Genomic DNA, 12,983 nt, shown 5'->3' on the forward strand with positions numbered 1-12,983 from the left:
GCTTTAAATAAGGAAGATAGTAGTGTTGCTGTGTATTCCCCCTTTTTTAACTTTTTTATTTGCAGCTTTAGTGTGTGATGTGCTTGTTCGACTATGCCTTGTGCCTGTGGATTATAAGGAACACCTGTAATATGTTTAATAGAAAAAGATTGTAAAAATTGTTTAAAGTGTCTAGAAATATAGGCAGGACCATTGTCTGTTTTTAAAGAACTAGGAGTTCCCATTCCAGCAAAACCAGCTAATAAGTGAGTTATATTCACTTTTCACTTTCATGCATTGGAGAAGGAAATGGCAACCCTCTCCAGTATTCTTACCTGGAGAATCCCAGGGACGGCGGAGCCTGTGGGCTGCCCTCTATGGAGATGCACAGAGTCGGACACGACTGAAGCGACTTAGCAGCAGCAGCAGCAGGAGTTCCCATTCCAGCAAAACCAGCTAATAAGTGAGTTATATTCATTTTCACTTTCATGCATTGGAGAAGGAAATGGCAACCCACTCCAGTATTCTTGCCTGGAGAATCCCAGGGACGGCGGAGGCTGGTGGGCTGCCATCTATGGAGTCGCCCAGATTCGGACACGACTGAAGGGACTTAGCAGCAGCAGCAGCAGGAGTTTCCATTCCAGCAAAACAAGCTAATAAATGAGTTATAACGTGTTGTGTAGCCTCACTGAGAAGAGGTGTGGCCCAAATAAAAGAATTAGTGTCGATACAGACATGCAAGAAAGAACATGGAGAAAGTTCAGGGCAATGAGTTACATCCATTTGCCATAGTTCATTAGGTTGCACACCACGAGGATTAATACCTTGTGCAATAGGTCGAAGATGTAGAGGTCTACAAGTAGAGCAATTACTAACAATTTCTTTAGCCTGGCGGTATGGGATTTTCCATAGCTGGTGTAGGGAGCCAGCATTGTTATACAACAGAGCATGCTGTTCCTCTGGAGTAGCAAAGGAAACCATTTCATCAGCTTGCTCATTACCATAAGTCATGGGGCCAGGAAGACAAGAATGTGCTCGAATATGTGTAATATAAATGGGAGAATTGAGGTTTCTAACAACAGATTTAGTTCGAAAAAGAGTTGCTGAATAATAGGTTGATTGGAGTTTATGGTGGAGGTTTCTATATTTTTTAATACAAAAACAATATATAGAGTCAGAGACTATATTAATGGGGTAAGGATGTAGGCAAATAACTTGAATAAGAGCATATAATTCATTTTGTTGAGCAGAATGAAATTCAGTATAAAAGATTTTATATTCCGTAAGACACCAGAATGAAGCTTTGGCGTTTTTCAGTTCAGTCACTCAGTCGTGTCCGACTCTTTGCGACCCCATGAGTCGCAGCATGCCAGGCCTCCCTGTCCATCACCAACTCCCGGAGTTCACTCAGACTCACGTCCATCGAGTCAGCGATGCCATCCAGCCATCTCATCCTCTGTCGTCCCCTTCTCCTCCGGCCCCCAGTCGCTCCCATCATCGGAGTCTTTTCCAGTGAGTCAACTCTTCGCATGAGGTGGCCAAAGTACTGCTTTAGCATCATTCCGTTTTTAGTCCCATCTATAGAGAAAAACCTCGACCTGTGGTATAGGCTGTGAGCTGATAATGCGAGAAATAATAAATTCAGTATTTTTGAAGAAATTCCACAGCTTACCAGAAGGATAATGAAATGAAATTTCTCCAAAATATTCCAGAAAAGCTATTTGGAAATTGGTAGAAGTTTGTAATGTGTTCTCAAATTGAGATTTATTGATAGGTATTATAATTTTATGAGGATCAGAGCCAATTAGAGTTTTAGTCCTATTTCTTCCATTGATAATGATTAGAGCAATTAAATCAAGGTAGGGTGTAAGTGACTTTATTCCCCTAAAACGGGTGTAGATCCAGTCTACTGGGTGTTCTTGTTGGGCAAGAAGTCCTGTGGGAGAATGAGGAGAGGGGAGTATAAACAATTCCAGAGGTAAATCTAGTTTGATGCGAGTAGGAAATTGTTTTTGTAATTTATTTTGCACAAAATAGAGTTCCTCTCGTGCCTCCTGAGAAAGTGAACGAGGGCTATTTAAATCAGGATCTCCTTTTAAAGTATTAAATAGGTTATTCAGTTGATAATTAGCAATGCCTGAAGAAAGTCTAATCCAATTTATATCACCTAAGAGCTTTTGAAAATCATTTACGGTTGATAATTTATCGGTACGGATCTGAGTTAGTTGGGGAGTAATACATTGTCTATTAACAACAAACCCCAAGTAATGGTAAGGTGTAGAGGTTTGAATTTTTTCAGGGGCAATGATTAATCCAGAGTTTCTTAAGCATAATTGAGCTATATCAAACATGTGTTGAGTTTCTAAGCTAGATGGAGCTGAAAACAATATATCATCCATATAGTGAATAACAAGAAAGTTAGGAAATTGCTTTCTCACAGACTCAAGGGCTTTGGCTATGTAGTACTGACACATGGTGGGAGAATTCATCATTCCTTGTGGCAGTACATTCCGTTGGTACTGTTTATGAGGTCCAATATGATTAGGATAAGGGAGAGAGAAAGCAAATCTCTCTCGGTCTAAAGGGTGTAAAGGTATATTAAAAAAGCAATCTTGTAAATCAATAATAATAATATGTCAATTTTGAGGAATAGTGGTAGGTGATGGGATCCCTGGTTGTAATGCACCCATAGGTTTCATAGATGCAGTAACTTTTCTAAGGTCTGTTAGGAGATGCCATTTGTTAGATTTCTTTTTTATAGCAAAAATTGGAGAGTTCCAAGGAGAACAAGATTCCTCAATATGCTTTAATTCTAGTTGCGTATCTATAAGTCCCTTAGCCACCTGTAATTTCTCTTTCATGAAGGGCCACTGCTCTGTCCAAATATGCTCGTCATTCTTCCAAGTTATTTTAATAATTGTATTGTTTGTTAAATGAGCAGTGGCCCCTAGGAAAAATGTGGAATGTATATCTGAGTTTGCCATTGCATAAGTAAGTCCCTTCCTATTAGATTAAGGGGTTGGCCTTCTGGTTCCTCACATGGATAAATTTGAGTACTCTGATAAACCTCTTGTACTTTGGTTTGAGAAATCCTTGCAATCTGGCAAGAAATTTTTTGTACAGGCCAGGATTTGGGGCCATAAATGTTTGGAAATAATAGTAATATCAGATTCAGTGTCGAGAAGACCAGAAAATCTTTTACCATTAATTTTGATATTTATAGTCAGTCGGGCAAATTCAGATACTAATGATGTCCAAGAGGACTGTTTTTGATCTGTACTGCCAAATCCGCCCATCCGTACATCATTAGAGGAGTTAATAGAAATAGAAGTTAATAGAAATGTAAGGTAAAAGGAGTAACTGAGCAATTTTATCCCCCCCTTTTAATTGCCATAAAATCTGAGATGGCATCCTAATTTGAATTTCTCCTTTATAATCTGAATCAATTACTCCAGGGTGAACAGTAATTCCTTTAGAAGTCAAACTAGATTGGCCAAGTAAAAGGCTGAAGGTTTGCGTTTTCCAGAAGACTCACCCTTAGAGAATAAAGATATTCTTAGGAGAAAAGTTGATGTTAAGTCTCACCATGCCCCTGAAGTATTAATACAAACACAGGCCACATTGCCTGCGTTTCAGCCTTGGCTTACTTAGGATTGAAACTGAGCAGGGGGAGAGGGGTGGAAGGAGGGAAGAAAAAGAAGCCTTTGACCTCAAGTGTGTACATTTGTTATTCTCTCTCTTTTTCATAAACCGACAAGCTTAAATGCAGTGCCTGATTCATGAAATGTAAAATGATGAAACAGATCTCTGCTCGTGTGTGTGTCTCAGTGAGTGTCTTTATCTTTAGAAAATATTCCTGGGATTAACTTCTAAATGAGCTCCATTCCATTGACTTAAAGAAAAATATGTGCTTACAAATTTCTAAGACTCACAAAATCTGAGAAATGTTCAATATTAAGTCTCTGTCTGGTACTGATGTCAGTTTAGCTTGTTTAATTGTGTCTGATTACTAGAGGCACGAGACACCAACATTTAGCCTCAGCACCAACTTTCCTTGTACCCAGTTCTACTGCTAGTCAGTAGGTCACAGCTGTTGCAAAATTTGTCAGCACAAAAGTTGACCCATAGTGATATATTGTCATAAATAACTGAGATAAATGGTAGAAAAGCCTTTATGTAAGGTCTTTAAAAGAATTATATTTTGTTTTTCTGGATTCTCGGGAATTTAAACAATTTGAGTTTTGTTAAATTAGTTTCCATGATGAGAATTCATTGAAGAGTTAAATTAATTTTAGATAAAATACTGAAACATTGACTTGTGAACAAGTCTATGTTTACTTACCTTTGCCTTTTATGAAAAAAACACTAAATATATTTCAGTTTACTAAGTACATATATTGTACCACATAAAGAAAAATTAGCCATAAAATTTGTATGTCTTATAGGTTATAAAATTTAATGTTGTTAAAGAAAATCAATTGCTTGTTACTTGGTTTTAGTTTTAAGGCAATTAAAAATGCAATAAGTTTTAATATATGCTAAAAATCTATAATAATAAATATATATAAATAAAATATTACATATAAAATGATATAATACATAGCATAATAATATATAGTAAAAGTTTATATAATAGAGTTATAGAGTATATATTATTACATACATTATATTGATATTAATGTATAGTATAATACATCAATATATAATATATAAATTATATGCTTTAGATATAATGTAAAATGTATATTTATAATATATATTATATAGGACATATATTCTTATTATATATAATATAACATATTGCAAAATATTATATATAACACATTATCTATAATTTTTTATACATTACTAAAATATATCATGATATATATGTCATTATATGAAATATTATATTTTATATATAATACATTCTATAGAGTAATATATGTTATTCTACCTAATATATATAATTTTATATATAATTTATATATTATATAATATAATACTATCTACTATATAATTATATTTTAATATATAACATAATTAAAACATATATAATATATATTTATATAATATATATTATAGTAATAAATATATCTTACTTATTATCATTAATAATATTAATTCAATCATACTAAAAATAAAATTTATATTATATATAAAATTTTAAATTCAGGTAAAATTTTAAAAATATAAATTATATAAATTTAATTTTATATTAATATTTAATTACTATAGTATGATATTATACTAATATATATTATACTATATATATTATACTAATATATATACTAATATATATTATACTATATATATTATACTAATATATATACTAATATATATTATACTATACTAATATAATGTTAATATAATATTACAATATTCAGAAAGCCATAACAATATATTAAGAAATGCCAGATCTGGGTCTTTTTGTCCCAGGGGCAATAACGTTCACATCAGGAAGCCTGTGGGAGGTTTCTATGCCCCTTTCATTCCCCCACTTTATCCTCTGGGCTCCATTGGTATACATCCTGATTGGGATGTGATTTGATTTCAGAGATTGCCTTCTCAAACCATCCAGTGCCACCACAGCCTCTCCGAATATTCAGCTACTGAGACAGGGTTTTCTCAAAACTGGTCTAGTCTCAAGTCCACAATTTGAGCAGGTGGACCTCCACTCACCTTCCCGTTTCTCTGAACCACATCTGCACCCCAGCCCCCTGGCCTCCACCCCCCACAGAGGGCTCCTGTCGATTCCTACCCCCACCCCTGCGCTTTCTCCTGCTGGAGACCCACTCCCACTCTAGGGTCCACGTGAGAGACCCTGGGCTGGACATCAGGCAAATCACACCAAAGAAACAGACCATCCACTGCACTGCATTTACTTATATCTTTATTTTACTCGGGTATCAGGTTTCGATTTTCTTTTTTTTTAAGTTGTAGATGGAGGGCACCATGGGTCGGGGGAGTGGGGCGTGGACAGGGTGTTTTGGGATGCGAGGAGAAGGAGTCTCATCGTTTGGATTCAGAAATAAGAATGTGAAGCAGAGAACGTGGCAATGTAATAACCATCTGCAGCCCTTCAGGAGGAGCATTCTCAAGGGACGAGGCTTCCCATTTCAAAGAAAACTCAAGATTCAGCAAACTTCCAAGATATTGCTCTGGAGGGAAAAGAAGGCTCAAACCTCAGACAAATCCCAGTGCAGAGATCAGTACCCTTGTTGCAGGAATGGGGACCCCTTCCAGGGCCCGAACCTGGGCTCTTGTCTAACACTCGGAAATGAATTGCTGGAGGAGACACATGTGCTGACAAAGCAAGAGATTTTCTTGGGAAAGGGCACCCGGGTGGAGAGCCATAGGGTAATGGAACCCAGGAGAACAGCTCTGTCACATGGCTTGTGGTCTCGGGTTTTATGGTGATGGGATTAGTTTCCGGGTTGTCTGTAGCCAATCATTCTGACTCAGAGTCCTTCCTGGTGGTGCACGCCTTCTTCAGGCCAGATGGATGCCGGAGAGAAGGATTCTGGGAGGTGGGCGGACATGCGATGTCTCCTTTGGACCTCTCCCAAACTCTTTCGGTTGGTGGAGGCTTAGTAGTTCCGTGTTCCTTGCCACAAGCTCCTGTCGTAAAACGACTCATGCAAATGGTTACTGTGGTGCCTGGCCAGGGTGGGCGGTTTCAATCAGTGCGCTTGCCCTAACACCCTGATCACCGGAACCATTTCTATTTAGCTGGAGAGGAAAGACTCAGCAAGCAGCTGAGAAAAGCTGACCAATCCTGGTTAGAACAAGGTGAGCAGTCTTTGCCAGAAAACCAGGGTACCCCTGACCTTGCTTTGTCTGAAGGACATTGTAGCACTGAACGGCTTCTGCCAGAAGGGCACTGCAGCACGAGAATATACTCTATGGAACATTCCAAAGCAAAAGAAAACGTCAAACCAAAAGGCACAGGCAGAATATGAGCAAGCTACGCGTGCTGTGAAGAAACAAGAATTTGAGAGGCAAAAACAAGAGAGAGGAGAAGCTCCAAGGCTCTACCAACACAAGAAAATGCAAGTGTTCAAGATGCGGAGCCAAAAGACTCTCAAAATGGCAAGCCAAATACGGATTTACAAATGGAGTGTTTTCTAAGAAAATACTGGAAAAGAATTAAGGGTAAAAACTTAGGGTAAAAATATCTACTTGCCATTGAGTAGGTTTGTATAGGGGCTGTCCCTCCTAACATGTAACAACTTTTCAACATAAATTGCATTCCGAAGGAAAACAGTGGCAACTTATGGCCTGGGTGCAGTCTGGCCATCATGTAATTAACATCTCCACTTGGTGCTTCAGTATCTGTAATGTGGCTCACAGGATAAGGCTCAGAATATTATCTATAGCCCTTCAGAAACAGCTATGCTTAATGACTATGTTATTATTAGTCTCCTTTGACTCTTTTCCTTTGCTTTCCCATCTCTCACTTCTTTGATTGCAGTCATTCTTTGACTAAAGTTTTCCTCAGATAGAAGAAAGGCAGGCACATGGCAGGGCATGGGGGGCAAGGACCATAGGGTTCTGCTCCTGTTTCAATACCTGTGCTCCTGGAGAAAGGGGGATGCGGCTAAAACATTGTCTGCCCAGAGGGTGTGCAATGGAGATGCTGAGCCCTTGGGGTACCTGTGGGAAGCCTGGAAAGAGGGAATTGTGTCCCTTTTGGAGTGCAGGCTATCTTAGATGAGAGACCGTTGACGCACGCACTGAACAAAACAAAATATGTGCCAGTTGTTGATTGAACAGAATTAGTGGTTTTGACAATATTGGATGTTGGGTCTGGGGGCTCTAATCGATGAAGCCACAGTATTATTAGTAGTCATCCAGTATGAAATGCTCTAAATTTCCCCCCAAATCTTAGGCCAGGTAAGGTTCAGGTGTCAAATGGAGAAGTGGGGATAATCACCCACTAGGTGATTATCTCTTTTAATAATTAATAGATATTAATTAATATCAATCAATTAATTTAGTAATATATGGATAATTTAAAAATTAAAAGAGACACTGTAACATATATTAAAGTTAAACCAATTTTCTTGTGATTGTGAATTGGTTTCATAAAACAGCATCCTAGGGACCGCTCCCCCCCAGTTAAAACAGTTAATGTGCTCCAAAGTAAATGAAAACATAGTCTTCAAAGATGAAAATTTTGTAAAACCCTAATTACTAAAGATGCTTACTCCTTGGAAGGAAAGTTATGTCCAACCTGGATAGCATATTCAAAAGCAGAGACATTACTTTGCCAACAAAGGTCCGTCTAGTCAAGTCTATGGTTTTTCCTGTGGTCATGTATGGATGTGAGATTTGGACTGTGGAGAAGGCTGAGCGCCGAAGAATTGATGCTTTTGAACTGTGGAGTTGGAGAAGACTCTTGAGAGTCTCTTGGACTGCAAGGAGATCCAACCAGTCCATTCTGAAGGAGATCAGCCCTGGGATTTCTTTGGAAGGAATGATGTTAAAGCTGAAACACCAATAGTTTGGCCACCTCATGCGAAGAGTTGACTCACTGGAAAAGATTCTGATGCTGGGAGGGATTGGGGGCCGGAGGAGAAGGGGATGACAGAGGATGAGATGGCTGGATGGCATCACTGACTCGATGAATGTGAGTCTGAGTGAACTCTGGGAGTTGGTGATGGACAGGGAGGCCTGGCGTGCTGCGATTCATGGGGTCTCAAAGAGTCGGATACGACTGAGCGACTCAATTGACTGACTGACTGACAGTGTCTCTGCCCATAAGCGATATTTTAAAACAATGGCTAGTATGACTGGAAATTTAGGCCAGGCATCAGTTAAAGTGAAACATTATATTCTTCTATTTTATATGTAGATGGGCTTCCCTGGTGGCTCAGATGGTAAAGATTCTGCCTGCAATGCAGTAGATGGAGTTCCATCCCTGGGTCGGGAAGATCCCTGGAGAAGGGAATGGCCACCCACTCCAGTGTTCTTCCCTGGAGAATTCCATGGACAAAGGAGCCTGGAGGGCTACAGTCCGTGAAGTTGCACAGAGTTGGACACAAATGAGCAACTAACACTTTAACTTTTCATATATACTTACCTGCATTGCCAGCCAGATTCTTAACCACTTAGTCCACTAGGGAATCCCCAGATGTCTGGGTAGATTCTCGGGAGAAAGGGCTTGTCTCTGATGAGGCTGGTGTCCCTTCCCAAGTCCTCAGCATCCCCTTTTCACCTACAGCTTCCTGGGCTCTGTCTCCAATCCCTGCCCACAGTATGCCCTCCTGGGGTCCATGTTGAAGCTGGGGGCGTCAGGGACCCAGATGCCAGTCTTCAAGGGACTGAATAGGGTCAGAGCAGAGGGGAGGAGCAGCTCTTGTGAAGTCTTAAGAAAATGCACTATTGTGTTAGAGGACTTATCACTGTGGGATGTTTATGACCAAGATTTCCGTTTGCTTATGATTTACACATCCCAACTCTGCCTGCCTAACCAACAAGACTGATTTGAACCTGGAGACACATCACTAACATGATGGTAACAGTGTTCAGGAGACAAAGATTACCAGCTTGCCTTCCTGTACTGGTTCCTCCACTGCAGGAACCAGGACAAAATATAGAAATGGAATATTTGCTGTTACCGGCACCACACGAACGTTACCTTCCTGCCTGTGTGCCTCTTCGGTGGTTCTTTGTGACCCTTTGGACTGTGGCCCCCCAGGCTCCAATGTCCATGGCATTTCCCAGGCAAAAATGCTGTAGTGGCATGCCATTTGCTACTCCAGGGGATCTTAGGCATCCAGAGACCAGACTCAAGTCCCCGGCGTGTCCTGCATTGCAGGCATATTCTTTACCCCTCAGCCATCCTGATAACGTGTACACTTCACCCTAAAGAAATAAAGAGCATCTGAACTCTCCTGTGGCCTCCTGCCTGTTTCTGTGCTGACTTCCTTCTCCTGGAGGGCTGAGACACCAGGAGGGGCAGACCAGGGAAGGGCCAGATTGTAACCAAGCAGGACCCACTGAGGCTTTCCCAGAAGAAACCCCCAGTCAAGTCCTCCACCAGCCTTTTGTCTGTAGAAAATCTTTCACCAAATAATCCATTTAGGGGCTTCCATGGTGGTCTGGTGGCTGAGACTCCACCAGTGAAATTCATGGGCTGAAGGTAGGATCCAGGTCGGGGAACAAAGATCCCTCATGCCTTCTGGCACAGATGGGGGAAACCAAAAATAAATTTCATCAGAGCAGTGAGAGGATCCTGAAGGGGAAAATGTCAAACAAGACAAAATACCAAACAAGCCATCAAACAAAGTCAAGGACTTTTTGTCCTCAAGGTCTCTTGATAATATTCTGTGCCTTATGCGTGAGCTATTTTGCAGTTACCGAAACCCCCACCAGGCTGAACAAGTGAACTGCTGTCCACAGCAGGTAGACCCCAGACTGGCTGGAACAAGAAGGCTGATTCTGCGGCCTCCCCACTGCCTCAACACCAGCCATGGCTCCATAAACACTAAAGACTCCACATACCCACTCCAGGCTGGCACTCACGGTCTTGGGGGCACTAGGCCAATGTGGGCCAATTTTCCTAGCAAAGCAGTAAAGCTCTTTCTTTCTACCTCACCCAAACTTCTTTCTTACAAACTTCACTTTGCCTTGGTGTGCAGAGGCTGAATTTGGGTAACAAATTTGGAGACCAGTGTGGGGTTGGCTTAGGGGTGACCCCCTGGGTGTCCCCTGGCTCCATCACACTCTCTAGATTTTTCCTCCACGCAGCCTCTTTCCAGAAGGTTGGAACGCTGGGAAGATTCCTTCAGAGGCCTGAATTCTGAGGACCCGTGTCAAGAAGGCTGAGCCCCAGTCATACTCGGTCCACCAAGCAGGCAGTAGAGACACCAAGGCGTAGAGGAGGGAAGAGGAAGGGCCGCTCCAGAGGGTGGGGAGGCCACCTTCGCCTCAAGGATGTTCCTGTCTTCCTCCAGCTTGAATTTTGCTGCTCCAAGCAATTATTTTGAGGAAGGAGAAAGACAGCATCTTGGACATTGAGACATCTCAGCCAGCATCTGGGTGAATCCCCCACTGTGTATCCGAGGCTCCTTCAACGTGTCCATCTGAGGAACATTTGTTTCCATCTGGGGAACGTTGAGTGCCTGTCTGTTTAGTTTTCATGTTGGAAATTCCACCTGTGAGGTCTAAGGACTCAGGTCATGGACTTGGCAGGAATTGGAAACAGCCACTCTGAGCTTTATGCTTTCTGGTGTCCTCCGCCTCATATAAGATTTCCATCAGCTAATGAGATCTGGTTTGCATTTTGCTCATGGGTGTCTGATCAAAAATGGGAAATGCTCCTTTGATTTCCTCTGATAACCTCGTAGGACACATTTTGGATGACTGGTGCAAAATGACCTACACGTTTAAACATATCAATAAAGACAAAATAGTTTAACACCATGTAGTCGCAATATTAGACTTTAGAGAAAATGGTTGAGACGAAACTCTTTTGAAATTTCAGAACTGGTTTTTTTTGCATGTGCAGTTGGAGAGAGATGGCTTGATGACACACTTTAGTTTTCTAGAACACTCACCCTGAGAGAACAAAGGTATTCTTAGGAGAAAAGTTGATGTTAAGCCTCACCATGTCCCTAAGTATTAATACAAACACAGCCCACATTGCCTGCATTTCAGCCTTGGCTTATTTAGAAGAACTGAAACCGAGCCGGGAGACGGGTGGAAGGAGGAAAGAAAAAGACGCCTTTGGCCTCAAGTGTAAACATTTGACGGTTCTCTCTGTTTTTCATCAACTGACATGTTTAATTGCAGGGCCTGATTCATGAAATGTAAAATGATGAAGCAGATCTCTGCTCATGTGTTTGTCTCCATGAGTGTCTTTGTCTTTAGAAAACATTCCTGAGGTTAACTTCTAAATGAGCTCTATTCCATTAACTCAAAGTACAATAAGTGCTTACAAATGGAGTATTTCTGAGTCACAAAATCTGGCAAATGTCCAGTATTAAGTCTCTGTGTGGTACTGACATCAGTTTAGCTTCTTAACTGTGTCTGATTACTGGAGACACGAGACACCAACATTCTTTTCTGTACTTAGCTCTACTGCTAGTCACTAGGTCATACCTGTGGCAAAAGTTGTCAGCAAGAAAGTTCACTCACACTGATAACTGTCATAAATAACTGAGATAAATGGTATAGAAGCTTTTAGGTAAGCTCTTGAAAAGAATTACACTTTGTATTTTGGACGCTCAGGAATTTAAACCATTATAGTTTTGTTAAATTAAATTCAATGATGAGAATTCACTGAAAATGTAAATCAATTTTAGAGAAAACAGTGAAACATTGAGTGCTGAACAAGTCTATGTTTACTTACCTTTCCTTTTATGAAAAAACACTAAACATTTTTGAATTTACTAAGTACATATGTCGTACGACAGAAAGAAAAATTGTACCCTAAGATATGCATGTCTTATATGTTATAAAATATACTGTTGATACAAAAATTAAATTGCCTATTTCTTGATCTTCAGTTTTAAGGGATTTTGCTAATGTGATATGATTTAACATCTACTAAAAACAAATTGGAGTTTCAGACTCAGCACCAGTCCTTCCAATGAACACACAAGACTGGTCTCCTTTAGGATGGACTGGTTGGATCTCCTTGCAGTCCAAGGAGCTCTCAAGAGTCTTCTCCAACACCACAGTTCAAAAGCATCAATTCTTCAGCACTCAGCTTTCTTCACAGTCCAACTCTCACATCCATACATGACCACTGGTAAACCATAGCCTTGATTAGATGAACCTTTGTTGGCAAAGTACTGTCTCTGCTTTTTAATATGCTATCTAGGTTCGTCATAACTTTCCTTCCAAGGAGTAAGCATCTTTTGATTTCATGGCTGCAGTCACCATCTGCAGTGATTCTGTAGCCCCCCAAAATAAAGTCTCTCACTGCTTCCACTGTTTCCACATCTGTTTCCCATGAAGTGATGGAACCTGATGCCATGATCTTAGTTTTTGAATATTGCACTTTAAGCCAAATT

At 40.4% G+C, this 12,983-nt stretch overlaps 1 pseudogene; it reads left to right on the forward strand.

The window, feature by feature from the left end:
- The first annotated feature begins 6,668 nt into the window (after nt 1-6,668).
- On the forward strand, nt 6,669-7,410 carry LOC147353911 (thyroid transcription factor 1-associated protein 26 pseudogene; annotated as a pseudogene).
- The last annotated feature ends 5,573 nt before the right edge of the window (nt 7,411-12,983 follow it).

The sequence above is a fragment of the Bos grunniens genome, chromosome 18 (assembly GCF_055505025.1).
Source record: "Bos grunniens cultivar Pamir isolate PY7600 chromosome 18, Bosgru_T2T1.0, whole genome shotgun sequence".
Taxonomy (NCBI): Eukaryota; Metazoa; Chordata; class Mammalia; order Artiodactyla; family Bovidae; genus Bos; species Bos grunniens.